The sequence below is a fragment of the Bufo gargarizans genome, chromosome 11, assembly GCF_014858855.1.
Source record: "Bufo gargarizans isolate SCDJY-AF-19 chromosome 11, ASM1485885v1, whole genome shotgun sequence".
Lineage (NCBI taxonomy): Eukaryota > Metazoa > Chordata > Amphibia > Anura > Bufonidae > Bufo > Bufo gargarizans.
The window spans coordinates 43,120,464-43,142,092 of NC_058090.1; the positions used below are offsets into that span (position 1 = coordinate 43,120,464).

General features: G+C 45.3%; 1 protein-coding gene across 6 annotated transcripts in view; it reads left to right on the forward strand.

The window, feature by feature from the left end:
- DPF3 (double PHD fingers 3) overlaps positions 1-21,629 on the forward strand; it is a 231,301-nt gene that overhangs the window by 51,665 nt on the left and 158,007 nt on the right. Inside the window, exon 2 of one of the 6 annotated variants that reach the window (XM_044271696.1) lies at positions 16,815-16,940. The exons of the other annotated variants lie outside the window; for them this stretch is intronic. The gene's annotated coding sequence lies outside the window, so the exon portion shown is untranslated. The remainder of the gene's footprint in view (positions 1-16,814; positions 16,941-21,629) is intronic. 6 annotated transcript variants of the gene reach the window in all.

The window sequence follows — 21,629 nt, forward strand, 5'->3', positions numbered from 1 at the left end:
CTTCTCCCCCCCCCTCCCTCGTCACTCTCTTCTCCCCCCCCCTCCCTCGTCACTCTCTTCTCCCCCCTCCCTCGTCACTCTCTTCTCCCCCCTCCCTCGTCACTCTCTTCTCCCCCCTCCCTCGTCACTCTCTTCTCCCCCCTCCCTCGTCACTCTCTTCTCCCCCCTCCCTCGTCACTCTATTCCCCCCCCTCCCTCGTCACTCTATTCTCCCCCCCTCCCTCGTCACTCTCTTTCCCCCCTCCCTTGTCCCCCTCCCTCCCTTGTCACTCTCTCCCCCCCCTCCCTCGTCACTCTATTCCCCCCCTCCCTTGTCACTCTCCTCTTCTCCCCCCTCCCTCCCTTGTCACTCTATTCTCCCCCCCTCCCTCGTCACTCTCTTTCCCCCCTCCCTTGTCCCCCTCCCTCCCTTGTCACTCTCTCCCCCCTCCCTCCCTTGTCACTCTATTCCCCCCCCCCTCCCTTGTCACTCTCCTCTTCTCCCCCCTCCCTCCCTTGTCACTCTATTCTCCCCCCCTCCCTCGTCACTCTCTTTCCCCCCTCCCTTGCCCCCCTCCCTCCCTTGTCACTCTCTCCCCCCTCCCTCCCTTGTCACTCTCTCCCCCCTCCCTCCCTTGTCACTCTCATTCCCCCCCTCCCTCCCTTGTCACTCTCATTCCCCCCCTCCCTCCCTTGTCTCTCTCATTTCCTCCCCCCCTCCCTTGTCACTCTCTTTCCCCCCCACCTCTAGTGTAGCGTGGCTGAGCTCTGTTCGGTCCGCGGTACAGGAGCTTTTGTTTCCTGTACCCGGCCAGACTGAAAGGAAGTGCTCACTAAGTGAGCACTTCCTGTCAGTCCAGCCGGGTACAGAAAACAAAAGCTCCTGTGCCGCGGACCGAACAGAGCTCGGCCAGGCTAAATTAGAGGCGCTTCCATCCTGTCAAGTCCCTCTCTTCAGGCTGCGCCCGGGCGGTGCACAATCATTGACGCGCCAGCCCGGGCAGTGCAGGCCCGGCCGCCACTTAACGGCCCGGCCGCCACTTAACCAACGCCTGCTAAATTGCGCCCTAGGCGGCTGCCTAGGTCGCCTTACAGGTGGCGCCGGCCCTGAAGGTCTGCAATGTGCGGACACTGGCCATGTGCACTTTGTGTTGCGCATACAGACACATTTAACTTGAATAGGTCCGCAATCTGTAAGATATGACAAAAGATAGAACATGTCTTCTCTTTTGCAGTGCGGAGGCATAGAACCGAAAGCCCACAAAAGAGCTTTGCAGCGTCTCCATGGGCTTCCAATCCACAAGATATGACATGTCCTTTCTTTGGCCATATCTTGCGGATCATGGACCCATTCAAGTAGTTGGGTTCGCACCTGCACCATGAGGTGCACACGGCCAGTTCCCGTTTATTGCAGACCTGCCGTTTGCGGTCTGCAATAGGGACACGAAACCCTTAGTTTCAGTCAGCCAGCTTGTTTTTAAAGTCCGAGGCAACTAATTCCCCTGCCTACTAGGTGTGAACTCTAAGGCTGGGTTCACACGGGCGTTACAGGAAAAGGTGCGGGTGCGTTGCGGGAACATCGGCATGTTTGGTACCCAAACCTAAACTTCTTCACAGAAGTTCGGGTTTGGGATCGGGGTTGTGTAGATTGTATTATTTTCCCTTATAACATGGTTATAAGGGAAAATAATACCATTCTTGATACAGAATGCTTAGTATAATAGCGCTCGAGGGGTTACATTTTTTTTAAACTCACCTTAATCCACTTGCTCGCACAGCCGGCATCTCTTCTGTCTTCTTCTTTGCTGTGTACAGGAAAAGGACCTCTGGTGATGTCACTCCGGTCATCACATGGTCCATCACATGATCCATCACCATGATAAAAGATCATGTGATGAACCATGTGATGAACCATGTGATGACCGGAGTGACGTCACCACAGGTCCTTTTTACCCCTCCAGCGCTATTGTACTATGCATTTTGTATTAAGAATGCTATTATTTTCCCTTAAAACCATGTTATAAGGGAAAATAATAATGATCGTCTCCTAGCAACCGTGCGTAAAAATCGCACCGCATCCGCACTTGCTTGCGGATGCTTGCGATTTTCACTCTGCCCCATTCACTTCGTGATAAACGCACAATATAGAGCATGCTGAGATTTTCACGCATTGCATAAGTGATGCGTGAAAATCACCGCTCATGTGCACAGCCCCATAGAAATGAATGGGTCCGGATTCAGTGCGGGTGCCATAGAAATGAATGGGTCCGGATTCAGTGCGGGTGCAATGTGCTCACCTCCCGCATTGCACCCGCGCGGAAATCTCGCCCGTGTGAACTCAGCCTAAGGCCTCTTGCATACGAATGTGTGCGCCCCGTGGCTGTGCTGTGGCCTGCAAATTGCGGGCCGCAATGCACAAACACCCACCGTGGCGCAGCCGCAGCAGAGGGCGGACCCATTCACTTTAATAGGTCCGCGATCTGGCCGTTCCTCAAAAAGATAGGACATTTTCTATCTTTTTGCGGAACGTAAGTACGGGATGAAACCCCACGGAAGCACTCCGTAGCGCTTCCGTAGAGTTCTGATCCGTGCTGCTGTTCCGCACCATTCTGCATCTCCGGATTTGCGGACCCATTGAAGTGAATAGGTCCACATCCATGATGCGGAATGCACACGGAACGGTGCCCATGTATTGCGGATCCACAAATGCTGTCCCCAATACGGCCACGGGGCGCACACGTTCGTGTGCAATAAGCCTAACAATCTTCACCATTACCACTTGCATAATCAGATCATGAACTGGTCTATACACCCCCTGCCATTTGTGGCAATTACGTCTTGCGACTGTCCAGTACAGACCCCATTGTAGTGCTTGGTATGTCTGCCTTTTTTGTAACTGACTCGATTCCTGCGTTAACCCTTCGTTAAGACTGACTGAAGCCAATATTTTTCTTTGCTACAGTGAACTAGAGTTCGCTGTAGTTATAGAAAGTGTACAGTATAGCACCAAAATCTGATGTGTTTAGTGTTAGCTTTACACACTTGGGCACAGATGGGTTTTGTTGCTTTATGTTTGAGACCCTTCGCCACAGATACATATTTACGTTGTGTATTCCATGACACATTGGATCTCGACATTAACCACAAAAGTTCCTCCTAGAAACAAAAATGTAACAGACACAACGTTTTCTTACATTAAGCTCTGCTTTGGTGGTGAAGATGTTAAATGGTAAAGCTTCTCAGACTTTATTTTTTTTTTTATGCCTTGGCACAAAGGGGAGTGCGGCGACTGAGTGATGGGTACAGGCAGTTGTCTAACCTCTCAGCTAACCTCAGGAGAAGGAAATTAATTGCTCTGTCAGAGGCACTGGAAGCCCCATAGAGCGGATGCTACTGCAGCCCCAATCAGCTGCCAATGCAGAGTATGTCGGAGGAGAAACCAAAGCAATGCAGTAGGACAGGACTGTGACAAAAGTGCAGCTTTTGCCGTTCTGTGTGATACGTACTGCGCCAAAAAGAACAATGGCAAAATTCTGCTTTTTGCTATAAATAAATAAAATACATCCCAGTGCTCGCGGAGAGTGTGGCCTTTCTATTGACCTCCGTCAGAGCTTCTATTTTCCTTTTTTCCCCCCTCAATAGTAATTGAACAGTGAGCCAAACCCCACCTAAGCAAGAAGATGGCGAAGATCACATTTCAAGGGAGTCTGACACCAATATGTAAACAATATAAACTGGTGACAAATACCCTGAGCAAAATTGGGGGTCACTTAACTTGAATTGACCCAGTCATTTTGCTAAAATTAGCATTGAGCAGCTCCAGCGCTCAGTCCAACGCTCAGTATAGCGCTCAAGCTTGGGAGCCCTTATATTGATGAGCTCTTTACCTCTCTTGAAGGGGTTGTCCCATCTTGGACATTGGGGGCAAATCGCTGGGACCCACCTCGTATCATTAGAACAGACTCAGAGCCCGCAAAGTGACGGAGGGCCCACACGCGGCCGCCCTCCATTCATTTACATGGGTCTGACGAAAATGGCCAAGAGGTGGCTTGGCCATTTCCGTGCTTGTGCAGTGCGCTTTCCATTTATTTCAATGGGACTTCCGAGAATAGCGCTTGGCTATTTTTGCCAGTCCCATAGAAATGAATGGAGGGCGGCTGCACGTGCACTGTGCGCCCTCCGTCGCTTTGCTGGCTCCATTCTAAAGAACCAGAGGTGGGACCCGCACCTATCAGACGTTTGGGGCTTATCCTAGCGCCATGCCCCCAATGTCCAAGCTTGAACAACCCCTTTCAGCCAGTCGGAAGAAAGATGTCAATAACTGCAGGGGGTGGCATGAATATGAAGATTCCTAAGCTCATGCTCAATATGGACTGGACTCCAGTGCTCCTCTTTCGCTGGAGCTGTTCAGTACTGGTTTTAGCAAACAACTGTATCAATTCAAGTAAATGACCCAGTGTTTGCCGAGGGTCTCGGTCACCAGTTTATGCTGCCCTCAGCGTGACTGGTGATTGATTCCCTTTCATTTGTGTTTAGAATTAAAGGGAACTTCTTAAACAGTTGGAAAATTAGCAGTGTAGCAAGTATGTTAAACTGACCTGTGTATTAGACAGTGTGTTTTCTGACTTTATACTACATCAAAAGCCAAGTTATATTTCAGGGTTGTTATTGATTTTTAAAAGTTTTATGGTATAACTACATCTGGTACATTTCTATTAGTCACAACTGAGGGCCGCGTCTCAGCTGAGTTCAGGCCCGTGGCATCAAATGAATGCAGGGAGCTATTTTTCTAAAGACAGGAATTGATCGGTTAATTTATTTTATTTATTATTATTAAATCATTAGCTGAATTTCAGGCTATTGGTGACTATGGATGCCAACACAGAACTATTCTTCAGTAATTGACCTGAATTATTATATAGCAGCTTTAATATTGTGTATCTCCATCACATTATTCTACACAGGCCCTCCCAAAGTATTTTACATTAAAATACACCAAATAGAGGGAAATCCTTACAGTCATACATTTGAATATGTCTTTGAATGGCGACTGCTTCAAGAAGTAACAGTCTGTGCTTTAAAGGAAGCTGAATGCTGCCACATTGTGGAAAACACATCAGAACAATACAGAGTAGCATTGGATATTACACGCAATCTAGTTTTTACAACCTATTTTGTCAGACATTGCACAGGTTAGAAAAGTCGATCCTCGGTTTCTACCTCCTACACATATCTGACCTTCCAATGAGAACATATAGGAAAATGGTACTGAAGCACTTTCTAAGTGGTTATATCCAGGCTACCGCGCCACCTTTTTGTATCTCACCGGATCCACAAAGTGGATGTGATTATGAAAACTATGGATGTGTTCATCACATTGCTATGGGATATCCTTACTTTTTTCAACTCTTTGTGGACCCCCTCATTATTTTTCAGGGTTCAACAACAAATTGTTGCCTCCTAAATAGACCTAGATAGGGTGTCACCCCCTTTTTATTTCCACCCCTTTTCTTTCTCCCTCTTTGGTTCTTCTTCTTCTTGTTCTTCATGGCTACAGCTACATATTGGGCTAGCAACATTTCAGAAGGTTGTATTACACTGGCAGATATTTTGGCGGATAATCACTAGCGATCGTCTTGCAGTGTAGCACTGCCGCTGATTGTCCGAGGAATGAGCAATTCATCAGGCAATTCGGATTTTTAAGCATGCTTAAAATTCAGGTTTTGCCGGCAGCAGATCGTGCTGTCTAATAGCAATCTGCCGCCGGCAAACCATTAGACAGTATGGGGATGAGCGATTTGCATGCTGTGGAGGAGATTGCTGACATCACTTGCTGATCTGCCAGTGTAATAGAGGCTTTAGTCTCATCCTTGTTAGGGCTCATTCACACGGCCATTGCCCATCCGTTGCCATATGACAGCCCACATACGGCAGGTCCACAGTACACGGGGCACCGGCCGTGTGCATTCCGCATCACGGATGCGGACCCATTCACTTGAATGGATCAGCAAATCTGGAGATGCGGTGCAGCACGGAATGGAACCCCACGGAAGCACTACGGAGTGCTTCCTGGAGTTCCGTTCCATGCCTCCGCAGCGCAAAAAGATAGAACTTGCTCTATCTTTTTGCGTAATGGACGCATCGCAGACCATTTGCGGTCCACAGCACGGGCAATTTGCGGTCCACAGCACGGGCACGGAGGGGCAACGGTTGCGTGGACAAGCCCTTAGGCAAGCTCATTGTAAATTGTTTGAGGAATGTTGTCCTAGACCTACTGCGCAGCCGCCGTTCCTGCTTTGGCTTTGTCTTGTTTTATTGTTATTTTGCATTAGGTTTATTTTGATTTATCAACCTCAACATGACCTTTTGAGTATGAGAGACATATATAGTATTCTAAGAAAAAAACTAATGTTTATTCTTCATACAGTATATTTTATTATTGGTACTGTACTTGCATTTTAGACTACATGCACACGACTGTATGTGTTTTGGGGTCCGCAAAATAAAAAAACGGATGACATCCGTATGCCATCATTTGCCTAAATGCCTAAAACGGACAAGAATAGGACTTGTTCTATTTTTTTGCGGGGCTACAGAACGGACATACTGTTGCGGATAGCACACAGTGTGCTGTCCGCATTTTTTGCGGACCCATTGAAATTAATGCATCTTATCCTATCCGCAAAAAAAACTGAACGGACACGGAAACAAACAACGTTCGTGTGCATGTAGCCTTAAAGCCTCTTTTCTTAGAGCTCTTGCATTGCGCCATTCTTCAGTTATTCCTCCTGGATATGCATGATTTTAATACAACTGGGCGTTGCCTCTACCATGGTCAGTGAGGAGTCTACATAGTCTGAAACCATGCAGCGAGTGCTGATGATGTCAGGCTGCAAGGTGAAGAGAAAACCAGCTGTGGATCAGAAACGGAAGGAAAGTATAAAGGTCAGCGTCTCCTCTGTTTTTGAATCCACACCTGGTTTTGGTATAAAAAACCCTAATGAAAACTGTATGTGTATATTGAAAGGGCTATTATTGTCCACATTATGGACAAGAGTAGGTCATGCTATATAATTTTTAGAACTGCCACATTGATCCGCAGAAAATATAGATTTATGCATGGCCCCATAGAAATGAATGGCTCATTGTTCTATCCACCCAAAAAATGCAGATGGCACAGTGAAGAAAAATGTGGTTGTTGTGCCTGAGCCTTTAGTGAAATGGTGGCCCTCGTGCATTATCACTGCTTTCAATCTCTGTTGGACTCACGGAGGAAGCAGAGAACAGCAATCTGCTATCTCATTAAGTCCCATAGACTTTGAATGAAACAGTAGTGCACGTGTGTGACCACCTCTCAATAAAACCAGGGACCGGGGATCCAGCAGCTGAACCCCTAGCAATGAGACGCTTATCACCTGTCCTGTGGGTAGGTGGTAAGTGTTAACTATTAGGCCCCTTTCACACAGGTGAGATTTCCGCGCGGGTGCAATGCGTGAGGTGAACACATTGCACCCGCACTGAATCCGTACCCATTCATTTCTATGGGGCTGTGTACATGAGCGGTGATTTTCACGCATCACTTGTGCGTTATGTGAAAATCGCAGCATCCTCCTCTTTGTGCGTTTTTCACGCAACGCAGGCCCCATATAAATAAATGGGGTTGCGTGAAAATCGCAAGCATCCGCAAGCAAGTGCGGATGCGATGCAATTTTCACGCACGGTTGCTAGGTGACGATCGGGATGGGGACCCGATCATTATTATTTTCCCTTATAACGTGCTTATAAGGGAAAATAATAGCATTCGGAATACAGAATGCATAGTACAATAGCGCTGGAGGGGTTAAAAAAATAAATAAATAATAATTTAACTTGCCTTAATCCACTTGTTCGTGTAGCCGGCATCTTTTCTGTCTTCTTTTGTGAGGAATAGGACCTTTGATGACGTTACTACGTTCATCACATGGTCCGTCACATGATCCATCACGCGCGAACAAGTGGATTAAGGTGAGTTAAATTATTTTTTCTTTTTTTTTAACCCCTCCATCGCTATTGTACTGTGCATTCTGTATTCAGAATGCTATTATTTTCCCTTATAACCATGTTATAAGGGAAAATAATACAATCTACACAACCTTGAACCCAAACCTAAACTATCGTGAAGAAGTTCGGGTCTGGGTACCACATTCAGTTTTTTATCACGCGCGTGCCAAACGCATTGCACCTGCACGATAAAAACTGAACAACTGAATGCAATCGCAATACACCGGGGCGCATCCGGACCTAATCCGGACACGCTCGTCTGCAAGGGGCCTTAGGAGACTCTTTCACTGGAGACATCCCATTAGCTTATAAGGGCTCATGCAGACAAATGTATTTTCTTTCCGTATGCGTTCCGGGTTTTTTTTGCGGACCGTATGCGTAACCATTTAGTCCGAAGGGTCCGCAAAAAAGACAGAAGTTACTCCGTGTGCATTCTGTTTTCGTATTTCCATTCTGCAAAAAAATGTCCTTATTGTCCACTTTACGGACAAGGATAGGACTGTTCTATTAAGGGCCTGTTCCGTTCTGCAAAATATGGAATGCATACGGACGTCATTTGTATTTTTTGCGGATCTGTTTTTTTGCAGACCGCAAAATACATACAGTCGTGTGCAGAGCCCTAATACTGTGTTATGGTAATGTTAGTAATAGCACAGCCTTGTTTTGCAATGCTTTCTATAGAAGTAGAAAACTGCAGTTCTTGCACATAGCAGCAAATCGGATTAATTCAGTGATTAGTTGCTATGGCACAAAACTAGTTTTACTATTTGTCATTTTGGATACATGAGCCCCATCATTACAACACCACTCTTATTATTACTTTCAGGCTTAAAGGGGTTATCCAAACGATAAAACATGCCCCCCAATGTCCGGGCCCCTCATATAGATTAGGCTACTTTCACATCTGCGTTAGGTGCGGATCTGTCTGGTATCTGCACAGACGGATCCACACCTATAATGAAAACGATTCTATCCGTTCAGAACGGATCCGTTTGCATTACCATTTTTTTTGTTAATGATAATGCAAACGGATCAGTTTTGACTTACACTGAAGTCAATGGGGGACGGATCCGTTTTCAATTGTGCCAGATTGTGTCAGTGAAAACGGATCCGTCCCCATTGACTTACATTGTAAGTCAGGACGGATCTGTGTGGCTCCGCATCGTCAGGCGGACATCAAAACGCTGCCAATGGCAGGCCACAATAGGGACGAGCTTTCCTAGCATTGCGGGAAATGCATCGGCGGCCGTGCGTGATAAGGAGCGATGCAGGGGATTATAGAATCTATATGGGGGGCATGTTTTATAGTTTGGATAACCCCTTTAAGATCTTATATGTTCAGTTGTGTTTTCAATAGCACCATAAGCTTTAAAGCCAGTGGACTAGTCACCAGCCTCGCCTTCAGTAGTTTAACAATAAGACCTCATGCACACGACCGTATTTTGTTTCCGTGTCAGATTTTTTTTTTTTTTGCGGATAGGATGCGGACCCATTCATTTCAAAGTGTCCGCAAAAAACGCGGACAGCACACCGTGTGCTGTCCGCATCAGTATGTCCATTCCGTTGCTCCGCAAAAAAAATAGTGCATGTTTTTTTTCTAGTTTGCGGAAAAGGATAGGCATTATTACAATGGATCCGCAAAAAAAAAACGGATGCCATACGGAACGTCATCAGTTTTTTTTGCGGATCCGCAATTTGCGGACCGCAAAACACATACGGTCGTGTGCATGTAGCCTAACTCAATGCTTTTATCCTCAAGCTCGCTTGAACACTTCCCAATTAAACACTTGGCATTGTTTGTTACTTAGAAGTAATCATCTATCAAGCCACCCAATGCATAACCCCTTTAACCTAATTAATATTAAAGGGGTTCTCTGGAATTTTTATACTGAAGGCCTGTTTTTAAGATAGGTCATTAATGTAAGATCAGGAGAAGGTGGGGTGTCCGACTCCTGACACCCCTGCCAATCAACTGTTGAGCGCTGGGGCCTTCTCACAGCTTACTAAGCATAGCGCCATCCATTGTATAGCGGCTGTTCTTGGTATTACAGCTCAGCCTCATTCAACTGAGTGGGACTGAGCTGCACCTAGGCCACGTGACAGATAAACGTGAAGTCACTGGCCTAAGAAAAGACCTAAGTGCTCACGGATTGTCTCTGCCTCTTCATACAGCTGATCGGCGGGAGTGCCAGGAATCGGACCCCGCAGACATTTGTGTAAATATAAATACCTGTATGCCGTACTATTCTCTATAATGTCTATACAACTTGTCATAAAGGCCTTCCAGGCCTGGTCTTTACCATGTTCTCCTTTCTGATTTGTTCAAGAAATAAAGATATGATTTAGGCATCTTGCACACAAACATTTTTTTTTCCCGTTTCCGTTCCGTTTTTTGCGTACCCTAGACGGAACCATTTAATTCAAAGAATCCGAAAAAAAAACGGAAGGTACTCCGTATGCCTTCTGTTTTTCCGTTATATTCAGGCTCCATTCAGACGCGGATCTGCAATACACCCGGCCGGCACCCCCATAAAAATGCCTATTCTTGTCCATAATTGCGGGGCCGTTCTCCGGAAATGCGGATGTGGAGAGCACATAGTGTGCTCTCCGCATCTCTTCCGGCCCCATAGAGAATGAATGGGTCTGCACTCGTTTCGGATAACTGTGGAACGGATGTGGACCCATTCTACGGACGTATGAATGGAGCCTTAAGGATAGAACATGTCCCATTATTGTCCACATAACAGAGAAGGATAGTACTGTTCTATCAGAGGCCAGCTGTTAGGTTCCGCAAAAAAACTTATTTTTTGCGAATCCGTTATTTGCTGACCGCAAAATACTGAAAAAGCCATACGGTCGTGTGCAAGAGTCCTTAGGCTACATGCACATGAACGTTGTTTTGTTTCCGTGTCCTTTCCGTTTTTGTTTTTTTTGTGGATAGGATGCAGACCCATTAATTTCAATGGGTCCACAAAAAATTGCGGACAGCACACCATGTGCTATCCGCATCAGTATGTCCGTAATGTAGCCCCGCCAAAAAAATAGAACATGTCCTATTCTTGTTTGTTTTAGACATTGTTACAATGGGTCCGCAAAAAAAAACAAACAATGGCCTAAGGGCTCATGCATACGACCGTATGTATTTTGTGTTCCACAAAAAATACGGATTACGTCCGTGTGCATTCCGTATTTTGTGGAACGGAAAAGCTGGCCCCTAATAGAACAGTCCTATCCTTGTCCATAATGCAGACAATAATAGGACATTTTTTTTTTGTCGGAACGGACATACGGAAACAGAATGCACACGGAGTAACTTCCGTGTTTTTTTTTTGCAGACCCATTAGGCCCCTTTCACACGGGCGAGTTTTCCGTGCGGGTGCGATCCGTGCGGCGAACGTATGGCACCCGCACTAAAACCTGACCCATTCATTTCTATGGGGCTGTGCACATGAGCAATGTTTTTAACGTATCACAGCAATGTTTTTAACGTATCACTTGTGCGTTCAGTTGAAATCGCAGCATGCTCTATATTTTCCGATTTTGACGTGACGCAAGCCCCATAGAAGTGAATGGGGTGTGTGAAAATCGGATGGCATCCGCAAGCAAGTACGGATGCCGTGCGATTTGCACGCATGGTTGCTAGGAGACCATTGGGATGGAGACCCGATCATTATTATTTTCCCTTATAACATGGTTATAAGGGAAAATAATAGCATTCTGAATACAGAATGCATAGTAAACCAGCGCTAGAGGGGTTAAAAAAAAATTAAAAATAATTTAACTCGCCTTAGTCCACTTGCTCGCGAAGCCGGCATCTCCTTGTGTCTCCTCTGCTGATGAACAGGACCTGGGGTGAGCTGCTCCATTAAATAGAGCTTAAGGACCTTCAATGACGTCACTCCGGTCATCACATGGTCTTTTACCATGGTGAATCACCATGGTAAAAGATCATGTGACGTACCATGTGATGACCGGAGTGACGTCATCGAAGGTCCTTAACCTGTATTTAATGGAGCAGCTCACCCCAGGTCCTGTTCATCAGCAGCGGAGACACAAGGAGATGCCGGGCTTCGCGAGCAAGTGGACTAAGGCGAGTTAAATTTTTTATTTTTTTTTAACCCCTCTAGCGCTGGTTTACTATGCATTCTGTATTCAGAATGCTATTATTTTCCCTTATAACCATGTTATAAGGGAAAATAATACAGTCTTCAGAACATCAATCCCAAGCCCGAACTTCTATGAAGAAGTTCGGGTTTGGGTACCAAACATGCGCGATTTTTCTCACGCGAGTGCAACGCATGACAATGTTTTGCACCTGCGCAGAAAAAATCGCGCATTTTCCCGCAACGCACCCGGCTCTTATCCGGGCAAAAAAACTCACGCCCGTGTGAAAGAGGCCTTAAAGTGAATGTCTCCGCATACAGTCCACAAAAAAAACGGAACGGACATGGAAAGAAAATATGTTTGTGTGCATGATCCCTAAGTCATTAAAAGATCAGGATTTGGCCTCTTGCACATGACTGTATAGCTTTTTCAGTATCTTGCGGTCCTCAAAATACAGATCCGCAAAAAATTTTTTTGCAGAACGGAACAGCTAGCTCCTGATAGAACAGTACTATCCTTGTCTGTAATGTGGACAATAATAGGACATGTTCTATCTTTTAACGGAAATACGGAAACAGAAGGCATATGGAGTACCTTCCGTTTATTTTATTTTTATTTTTTTTGCGGATCCATTGAAATGAGTAGTAAAGTATATGTCTGTATACGGAACGCAAAAAAAAAGGAACATAAACGGGAAAAAAAAACAACATTTGTGTGCAAGAGGCCTTTGGGCAAACGTGTGAAGCCCGTGCCTGTGCTGTGGACCGCAAGTTGCAGTCCGCAATGCACAGGCACTGTCCGTGGGGCAGGCGCATGGGGATCGCAGACCCATTCACTTTAATGGGTCCGCGATCCTTCCCTTCCGCAAAAAGATAGAGCAAGTTCTATATTTTTGTGTTGCGGAAGCACGGAATAAAACCCCAGAAAGCACTCCGTAGTGCTTCCGTAGTGTTCTGTTCAGTTCTGCATCTCTGGATTTGCAGACCCGTATGGCGGAACCGCAAATGCGGTCTGCAATACGGCACGTTCGTGTGAAGGAGCCCTCTCTGTAGCTGAAACTGCTATGTTAACACCAGTAGTGTGGCTTCAGTTCATATCGAAGACACAAAGCTCTGCCAGATGAGGCGCGTGATGGAAACCATAGTCTGCATCATGTCCATCATTACTGTGGGAAAGAGAGACCTGAATGCAGTGCTATTTTTCCTGTAAAATAGAGTCTACAAAGAGGCTCTGGATGGAGACTCCTATGGAGATCTGCACAGAGCCTTGTGTAAAGGTTCCGCCGATCACTCACTGAACCAGCAAACGCTCCCTGTTGCAGGCGCCAAAATTCTTTGTAAACTGCAGTCTACATATATAAACATAGAAAAGGTTTGAACCTATCATATCTTGAACCCACCCATACTTTTGGCATACAAATATTTGATGCCGAATACTGCTAAGTGTAAGTGGCCTCTATGGTGACAGGTGTTGTGAACTTCTGTGAAATCACAGCGGAAATATGCATGTGACATGCTAAGAGAAAACATGATACATCATGTGACTTCACAAAACTTTCGTTTTGGACCGCTTTTGTCACTTACTGGAAATGTGTGTGTAACTGTACCCATTGGTATAATGCTAGTAAGGAAGCTTAATTCTATTTGAACTTTAATTTTAACTTTAAAGAGGACCTTTCACCGATCCTGGCATTGTGAACTAAGTATACAGACATGGAGAGCGGCACCCGGGGATCTCACTGCACTTACTATTATCCCTGGGCGCCGCTCCGTTCTCCCGCTATGCCCTCCGGTATCTCCGCTCACTAAGTTATAGTAGGCAGAGATTTCGGTCACTAAGTTATGGTAGGCAGAGTCTTCCCTTGTTCTGCTGTAGCGCTGGCCAATCGCAGCGCAGAGCTCACAGCCTGGGAGGTTATTTTCTCCCAGGCTGTCAGCTCTGCGATGCAATTGGCCAGCGCTACAGCAGAACAAGGGCAGACTCCGCCTACTATAACTTAGTGAGCGGAGATACCGGAGGGCATAGCGGGAGAATGGAGCGGCGCCCAGGGATAATAGTAAGTGCAGTGAGATCCCCGGGCGCCGCGCTCCATGTCTGTATACTTAGTTCACAATGTCAGGATCAGTGAAAGGTCCTCTTTAAGTCTGTTCGGGGTACTCAATTTGGGAGGGAAAAAGAAGCAAACGTTAAGGTATGTTCACATCTGCGGTAGCAGATCTGGCAACCTGTCAGGCATAAATGCAGTGCTTCCGACTGACAAATACCACTGCATGCAGAGATTTTTGTCTGTCCGACAGCTGGCATTCTGGAAGAGCCTGCTGAATTTAGAATCTCAACTGTGAACATACCCTAATAAAATGGTTAAAAAAAAAAAATCCTTACTGCCAGCTTGTGAATGGAGACTGGATTGGCAGGAGATTGAAGAGTTTCTTTTTTGTTTTTGTGATGTATACCACCCCTCGTGCCCGCTTGACATCAACTACGTCGAGCTCACGAGACGCGGTATGGTCCCTGGTTACCAAGACGTGACGTTACACCCTCCTGGAGGAGTAGGTAAGGTCAGATTTGTACAGTTTACACAGACACCTCCTGTCCACGCGGGCACAGAGAGGCAACAAGCTGAGAGAGCCTTTTCACTGACGCAGTAAAAACAGTGCTGTCTCAGCCTGGGAAATCTGCCACCAGCTTCTCGTTTGATATAAGCCCGGTCCATTAACGGGATTATATAGGGTGAGAAACCCGCGGATAACTAGGCCGAAACACTGATGTGGGGATTCGTGATCGAGATACAAGACAGCAAAAGATTAAATTATATATTTAATCGCCATAAGGGCACACTAGCTAACACAATATACACTAAGAATATATACAGGGGTCTGAGGTTACGAATACAGGTAGTATGGTACAAATAGGATTACACAGATCACAAGTCAGTTACCGGGTAGATGAATGTTCCTTTGCTGTATTCATATGGAGGGCAGTGATGTCAGCTGGTTTCCAGGTCTCTCCAAACACATTTGCACGATGTGACCCCCTTTCAGAAAAAGACACGCCTGCTTACTGGCACAAGCCATTTAACCTGTAGCCGGCCACTCCTCTGGGAAGGGTCCTCTTCCTCCTTTTCTGGGCTGGCAGAAAATGACCCACAAAACCCCATAGGGTTCATAGGACCAGAATGTCATAGGGAGGTGGTCCGGGCCCAATTGATCCACCTGGGTTCCGGATACAACTAGAGTCCAAACATGGTGCCGCTATTGGGTTTCTGTGGGGAGATATGTATATCTCCCTTCCCTGGCATCCCACCATCAAACTAAGACCATGGGCATGTTCATCGTGGCCACCAGGACACAAATATGTATCCGGTTTGCACCTGTGATTCCTTATAAATCGCCGGTTCCATGCTGTCTGCTAGGTTCGATTGAACTGGGGAATGGCTTAGACCCCCTGCGGGGAGGTTTTCCTGCAGGATCAGTGCTGTCTGAATGGAGGTGTGAAATGTAACCACATGTGGCCTGCTAGGAGTTTTCTGCTATCTGGCTGCGCTTTGAAGCAGGGCCCTCCTGTGGAGTTCACTACCTCTGCTATCTTCCAGCAAATGGTGGGTGTGAGGATATGGCTGATAGTAAATATTAATCCATATTCCTTAGGGCTCATTCAGATGGCCGTATGCTGTCCGCAAAAATGTGGATCAGTTTTTTTGTGGATTAGATGTGGTCCTATTCACTTCTATGGGGCCTTTTCTTCCATTTCACGGCTCAGCAAAACAAATGAAACATGTCCTATACTTGTCAGTGAAAATCAGGACATATCCCTATTGAAGTCTTGGGTCAGCAAAAAAACGGAATACAATCCATTTTTTTGCAGACATGCTGAACTGTCCGCAAAAAAAACGGATCAGCATTTTTGCGGACAGCATACGGCCGTCTGAATGAGCCCTTACAGTTTTGTTTTGTTTTTTGTTTTTTTTGCAGCCTTATATATTTTCAACAACTGGGACAACCCCTTTAAGCATGAGATTAAAAAAGACATGGTCCATCTGCCTTCAGCATGTCACACATTCTCAGCTACTATATATAGATACGCGTGTTACATCCTTCGGCTGGAAGTAAATAGAATAGACTGATGACCGATTGCTTTTTTTATATACTCATGGCTTTGACTCTAAAAACTGCATTGAAAACTGCCACAGAGACTGCGATTCCTGCCTTATACCTTGGTTTGGCATACAAGGGAAATTAGAGACTGGCAATATAATGAAGAGCGCATTAGGAAAAGGGTATCGCGTAATGAAGATGTTATGATGGGGGGTTAGAGTAGTCAGGTTGTGCTTGGCTATAACTTGTAAGCTGTTGGATATAGTGATAATCTATGGCTTCTAAACATAGCTTCTGAGAGCCCCACGTCTACTTGTTTTAGCAGTAGCTGTAGAAGCTTGACCTACTTTCCAGTACTCTTACTGGGACTAAAATCCTTGTGGTAAAGCTGCTAATGAGACTTGTATTTGAGCCACAAGTGTGATCTTGTTTGTGCAACCTGGGGGTCTTTTAGAATGATATAAAGCAGTTTAGCTGAATATTAGATGCCGCCATGTACATTATTGGAATTGTATCTGGGAAGAACAGCCATTATGGAAAACCAAGGCGTAGACCACCTAAACTTTCCCGGTGACCATACTGTAATGTGTTTTACAGATACCGTACATGCATTGGCGTATAATATCAGTTTGTGTACCTGGATATAAATCGAGTGCTTGCTGATCCCTATGGAAGGGTTTAAAAATAACTCCTACTTCTCTTGGATCCTATCTGTGGATGACGGTAAAAAAACATATTCTGTCCAACTTCAAGTCATTGTCTAGCAACCCACAGACAACCTTATCTGCTTGATAACTTCATATTTTACATGCCGTGGCACTAATATTTGGATACTCCATAAGCTGCCTATAGATATTTATATTGAGTACTTCAAAAACTGTTCATAGTGATAAGTGGAGGTGTTTGGGGCAGCCAAGCATCGTCATGAAATTAAAAGGAATAACCTATTGTTTAAATCAGATTTTTATGTTACAATATCATTTTTTTTTTTTACATTTTCCAGTGCTGTTGATGGTAGAAGGGGTTAAACTTTGCTGAAGAGTCCAGTTGGGGGGGGGAGACACAGGGCAGACAGCTAAGGCTACTTTCACACTAGCGTTCGGGTGTCCGCTTGTGAGTTCCGTTTGAAGGCTCTCACAAGCGGCCCCGAACGGATCCGTCCAGCCCTAATGCATTCTGAGTGGATGTGGATCCGCTCAGAATGCATCAGTCTGGCACCGTTTGTCCTCCGCTCCGCTCAGCAGGCGGACACCTGAACACTGCTTGCAGCGTTCGGCTGTCCGCCTGGCCGTGCGGAGGCAAACGGATCCGTCCAGACTTACAATGTAAGTCAATGGGGACGGATCCGTTTGAAGTTGACACAGTATGGCTCAATTTTCAAACGGATCCGTCCCCCATTGACTTTCAATGTAAAGTCAAAACGGATCCGTTTGCACGATCATGAACCAAAAAAAAAAATTTTTTTTTTTTTTGTTCATGGTAATGCAAACGGATCCGTTCTGAACGGATCTAAGCGTTTGCATTATAGGAGCGGATCCGTCTGTGCAGACACCAGACGGATCCGCTCCGAACGCAAGTGTGAAAGTAGCCTAAGCCAGCAGATTGGGCAGTGCAGAGGGCGTGGCCAGAAGATTGGGCAGTGCAGAGGGCGTTGCCAAAAGATTGTGCAATGCAGGGGGCGTGGCCTTTTGCTCCAAGCAGCTCAGCCCTCACTGTGGAGTTCTGTGTACAGAGGCAGACCCGCTCCCTCCTGCTCCTCAGGCTTGTGCACAGAACTTCATCAGAGCGAGCAGGGAAAGAAGCTAACTAGGACGACAGGGCCCCTGGAGATGAAGTAAGTGAATTGAAAACCCCCTTACATTTGCTTAGAAACATACAAAGAACAAAAAATTACTTTGACAACCCATTTAAGTGTCCCATTTTGAGGGATTTAGGATACCGGCTCCACACATGAGAAATTGTCATCTTATCAGGTTTACAGTAATAATTCTCAGCATATTATTTTGAAATCCGATTTTTATTAAGGTTTTTTTTAAGATTTTCAAAACTGTGATAGGATATAAAACAATTTACAACACCGAAGATTGTCACCGTATTATTTCCAAGTTTATTACGTGTAATGGGGATATTATGCCTAGTATGAGGGTTCACATAGCTATATTATGTGTAGTAACTTAGTATATAAGTGGTTCTCTCAGGTTATGTTCATTGTAACTTAGAATTGTGCAAATAAAAAAAAAACGGTTATATATGAGAAACTATTTAGGCCTTGCTTGAGGGACAAGGATTAAAGAGAACCTGTCACCATGAAATGCAGTGCAGTCTGCAGGCAGCATGTTATAGAGCAGGAGAAGCTGAGCAGATTGTTCTATAGTTTTGTGTGAAAAGATTCAGCAGAACTTGTAATTTACCCTTCAAATTCTGAGCTACCTACCTACGGGCGGTACTAATCAGGGATTGACATCTATAATTGTATACACAGTCACTGACTCCTAAACTCAGAAAAACAAGATTTAAATGTCTAAATTACATATTGTGCTGAAGCTTTTTCCACTGTATATCAATCTGCACAGCTCCTTCTGCTCTATATCTTGCAGATTGCAATGCATTTGCATGGTGACATTCAAGACTGACAGCATGCACCACAATTGCACCTGCATTTTGGCACAAAGTAAGCCGACCAATAGGAGTTGTAAAGTTAGACAAAGTTTCTAAAAATGTGCCTGATACCCTCCAGCCTGAGCCACTTTAATGAATTTGGCACGTCTTAGACTGTATAGTCTGAGTTTAAGCTGTCTAAATATTAGAATTAGTAAATCTGCCGCAGTGTGCCACAGGCGTTACTGATTTGTGGCACATGAAAATGATTTTTTTCCCCAACCTTAAACTACTTAAAAAGATCTATACAACCACATTACCTCTCCTGCGTTGTTTGACAACATGCTTTATGAACCTAGGTTCATGAATAGAGAACAGTGACCCTTTTTTGACATTTCAATATCAAATTTCAAAGTTAAATATTACACGTGTTAAGACTTTATTCAAAATACAAACAAATGAAGAAATCAGACTAAATGTCAGTGCAGACCATAAACCCATAGAAGTGACTTCTGTAAGAGCAGGGACTGTGGAACTCTCCGCCAGAGGAAGTTATCCTAGTAAGGCCTCATGCACACGGCCTTCGTGCGGCCGTTCCTTGGTGACCGCAATTTGCGGTCCCCAATGCACGGGCAACGTCCGTGCGGCGGCCGGGACAGATCGAGACCCATTCAACTTGAATCTGTCCACACAGCAAAAAAAATAGAACATGTTCTATTTTTTTGCGGTGCGGAGGCACAGACAAACCCCATGGAAGCACTCCGTAGTGCTTCCATGGGGTTCCGTGCCTCCGTTCCATGCCGAAGCTCTGGATTGCGGACCTATTCAAGTATAGGTCTGCATCCGTAATGCGGGGAGCACACAGCCGGTGCCCGCATATTGGGAATCCACTGTTTGCCGCCCGCAATACGGCCACAGCTGGGCAGCGGCCGTGTGCATGAGGCCTAATTCAAAGGCTTGGCTACTTTCTAGGGAAATTTCTAAAATATAGACTGTAGTGCTCTGGCACAGGAAACTCTAAAGCACCTAATTTCTTACTGCACCTCCTGCTGCCTATGTATATGGTGTATAAACATTGGATTTGGACGTCTGTCTCCATAGCTGTCTGTTTCGTGATTTATACACGAGACTGCTTTCTCTGCTGCGTCCTCTTCTGCCAGGCACTGAATGCATCCAGCGCATGCGCACACAGATTTCTCTGGCATCTCTCATGCAACATTGATGTTTGTCGACAGCTCGTCGCCCTGTGTAACCTGGATGTGCTGCTGTCAATATGCAAGGTGAATTGTATCCGGCTCTACGTAAGTCCCTTTAAACCGGATCCAACTAATTGGTGTATCATTGATAGGCCCATAGTACAGGGAAATGAGCAGGTTTACAACTTTACACCTCATATTACTGAATCTTTTGTCACATTAACAATTTAAACAAAAATATGCAAATAAATACAAAGTCTTTCTTTTACACATATGTAAAACGGTGCTGTGTATATATGTACATACATGTGGGCAGTTGCCATTTACACAGATTGAGAGGTGACTGTTCTGCCACATTAATCAAATCAAATTTTAATTCATTCGCCCTTTCAGAGCCCGGCGATTGTGCGTTTGTTTGTTTTTTTGTTTTTAAATATCACAAAATCATTTTTTTTTTTCTGTCTGGTGGGCTGTATTGTGTGGTGTGCTCAGTCCTGCAACATTAAGGCTACTTTCACACCTGCGTTAGGTGCGGATCCGTCTGGTATCTGCAGAGACGGATCCGCACCTATAAATGCAAACGCTGGTATCCGTTCAGAACAGATCCGTCCGCATTACTCTGTCAAAAAAAAGTCTAAGTCAAACGGATCCGTCCTGACTTAAGTCAATGGGGGATGGATCCGTTTACAATTGCACCATATTGTGTCAATGTAAACGGATTCGTCCCCATTGACTTAGATTGTGAGTCAGGACGGATCCGTTTGGCTCTGCATCGCCAGGCGGACACCAAAACGCTGGTGTCCGCCTTCAGAGCGGAATGGAGGCGGAACGGAGCCAAACTGATGCATTCTGAATGGATCCTTATCCATTCAGAATGCATTGGCGCTAAACTGATCCGTTTTGGGCCGATTTGTGAGAGCCTTGAAACAGATCTCACAACCTGACCCAGAAACGCCAGTGTGTAAGTAGCCTTAACCTGTTGTAAGGGATTTCCCGTTCCGGCGCTGGAGATGTGAGGTGGTAGAGTCGGGAGCTGTAGTAAATATATATGTATATAAGGAAATGCTCTGCAACTAGAATATATAGCAAGGGTCAGCAACCTTCAGCACTCCAGCTGTTTTGAAACTACAATTCCCAGCATGATCCATTCATTTCTATGGGGTTATGAGAAGAGCAGAGCAAGTGTGCATACTGGGAGTTGTAGTTTCACAACACCTGGAGTGCTGGAGGGTTTCCTTACCCTGATATATAATCAGTGTGGGAGCGTAAAGGGTTTTTCCCTGTATGCATTAGAAAAGTTAGGTTTCTTTCTTGAAAAAGCAGTGCCACAAATCTGTCCACCGGTTGTGTATAGTTCTGCAGCTCAGTATAACATATTTTTTAAGTTAATTTACCATTTTTTTAATGTCTGACAGCTTACGGGATTATATAGGGTTAGAAACCAACCTGCAGTAACTTATAACTAGGCTGAAACACGGACGTGGGCATTCGTGATCGAGATACAAGACAGCACAAGATCAAATTATATATTTAATCGCCTTATGGGCACACTAGATAACACAATATACAAAAAGAATATATACAGTGGTCTGAGGTTACAAATACAGGTAATATGGTG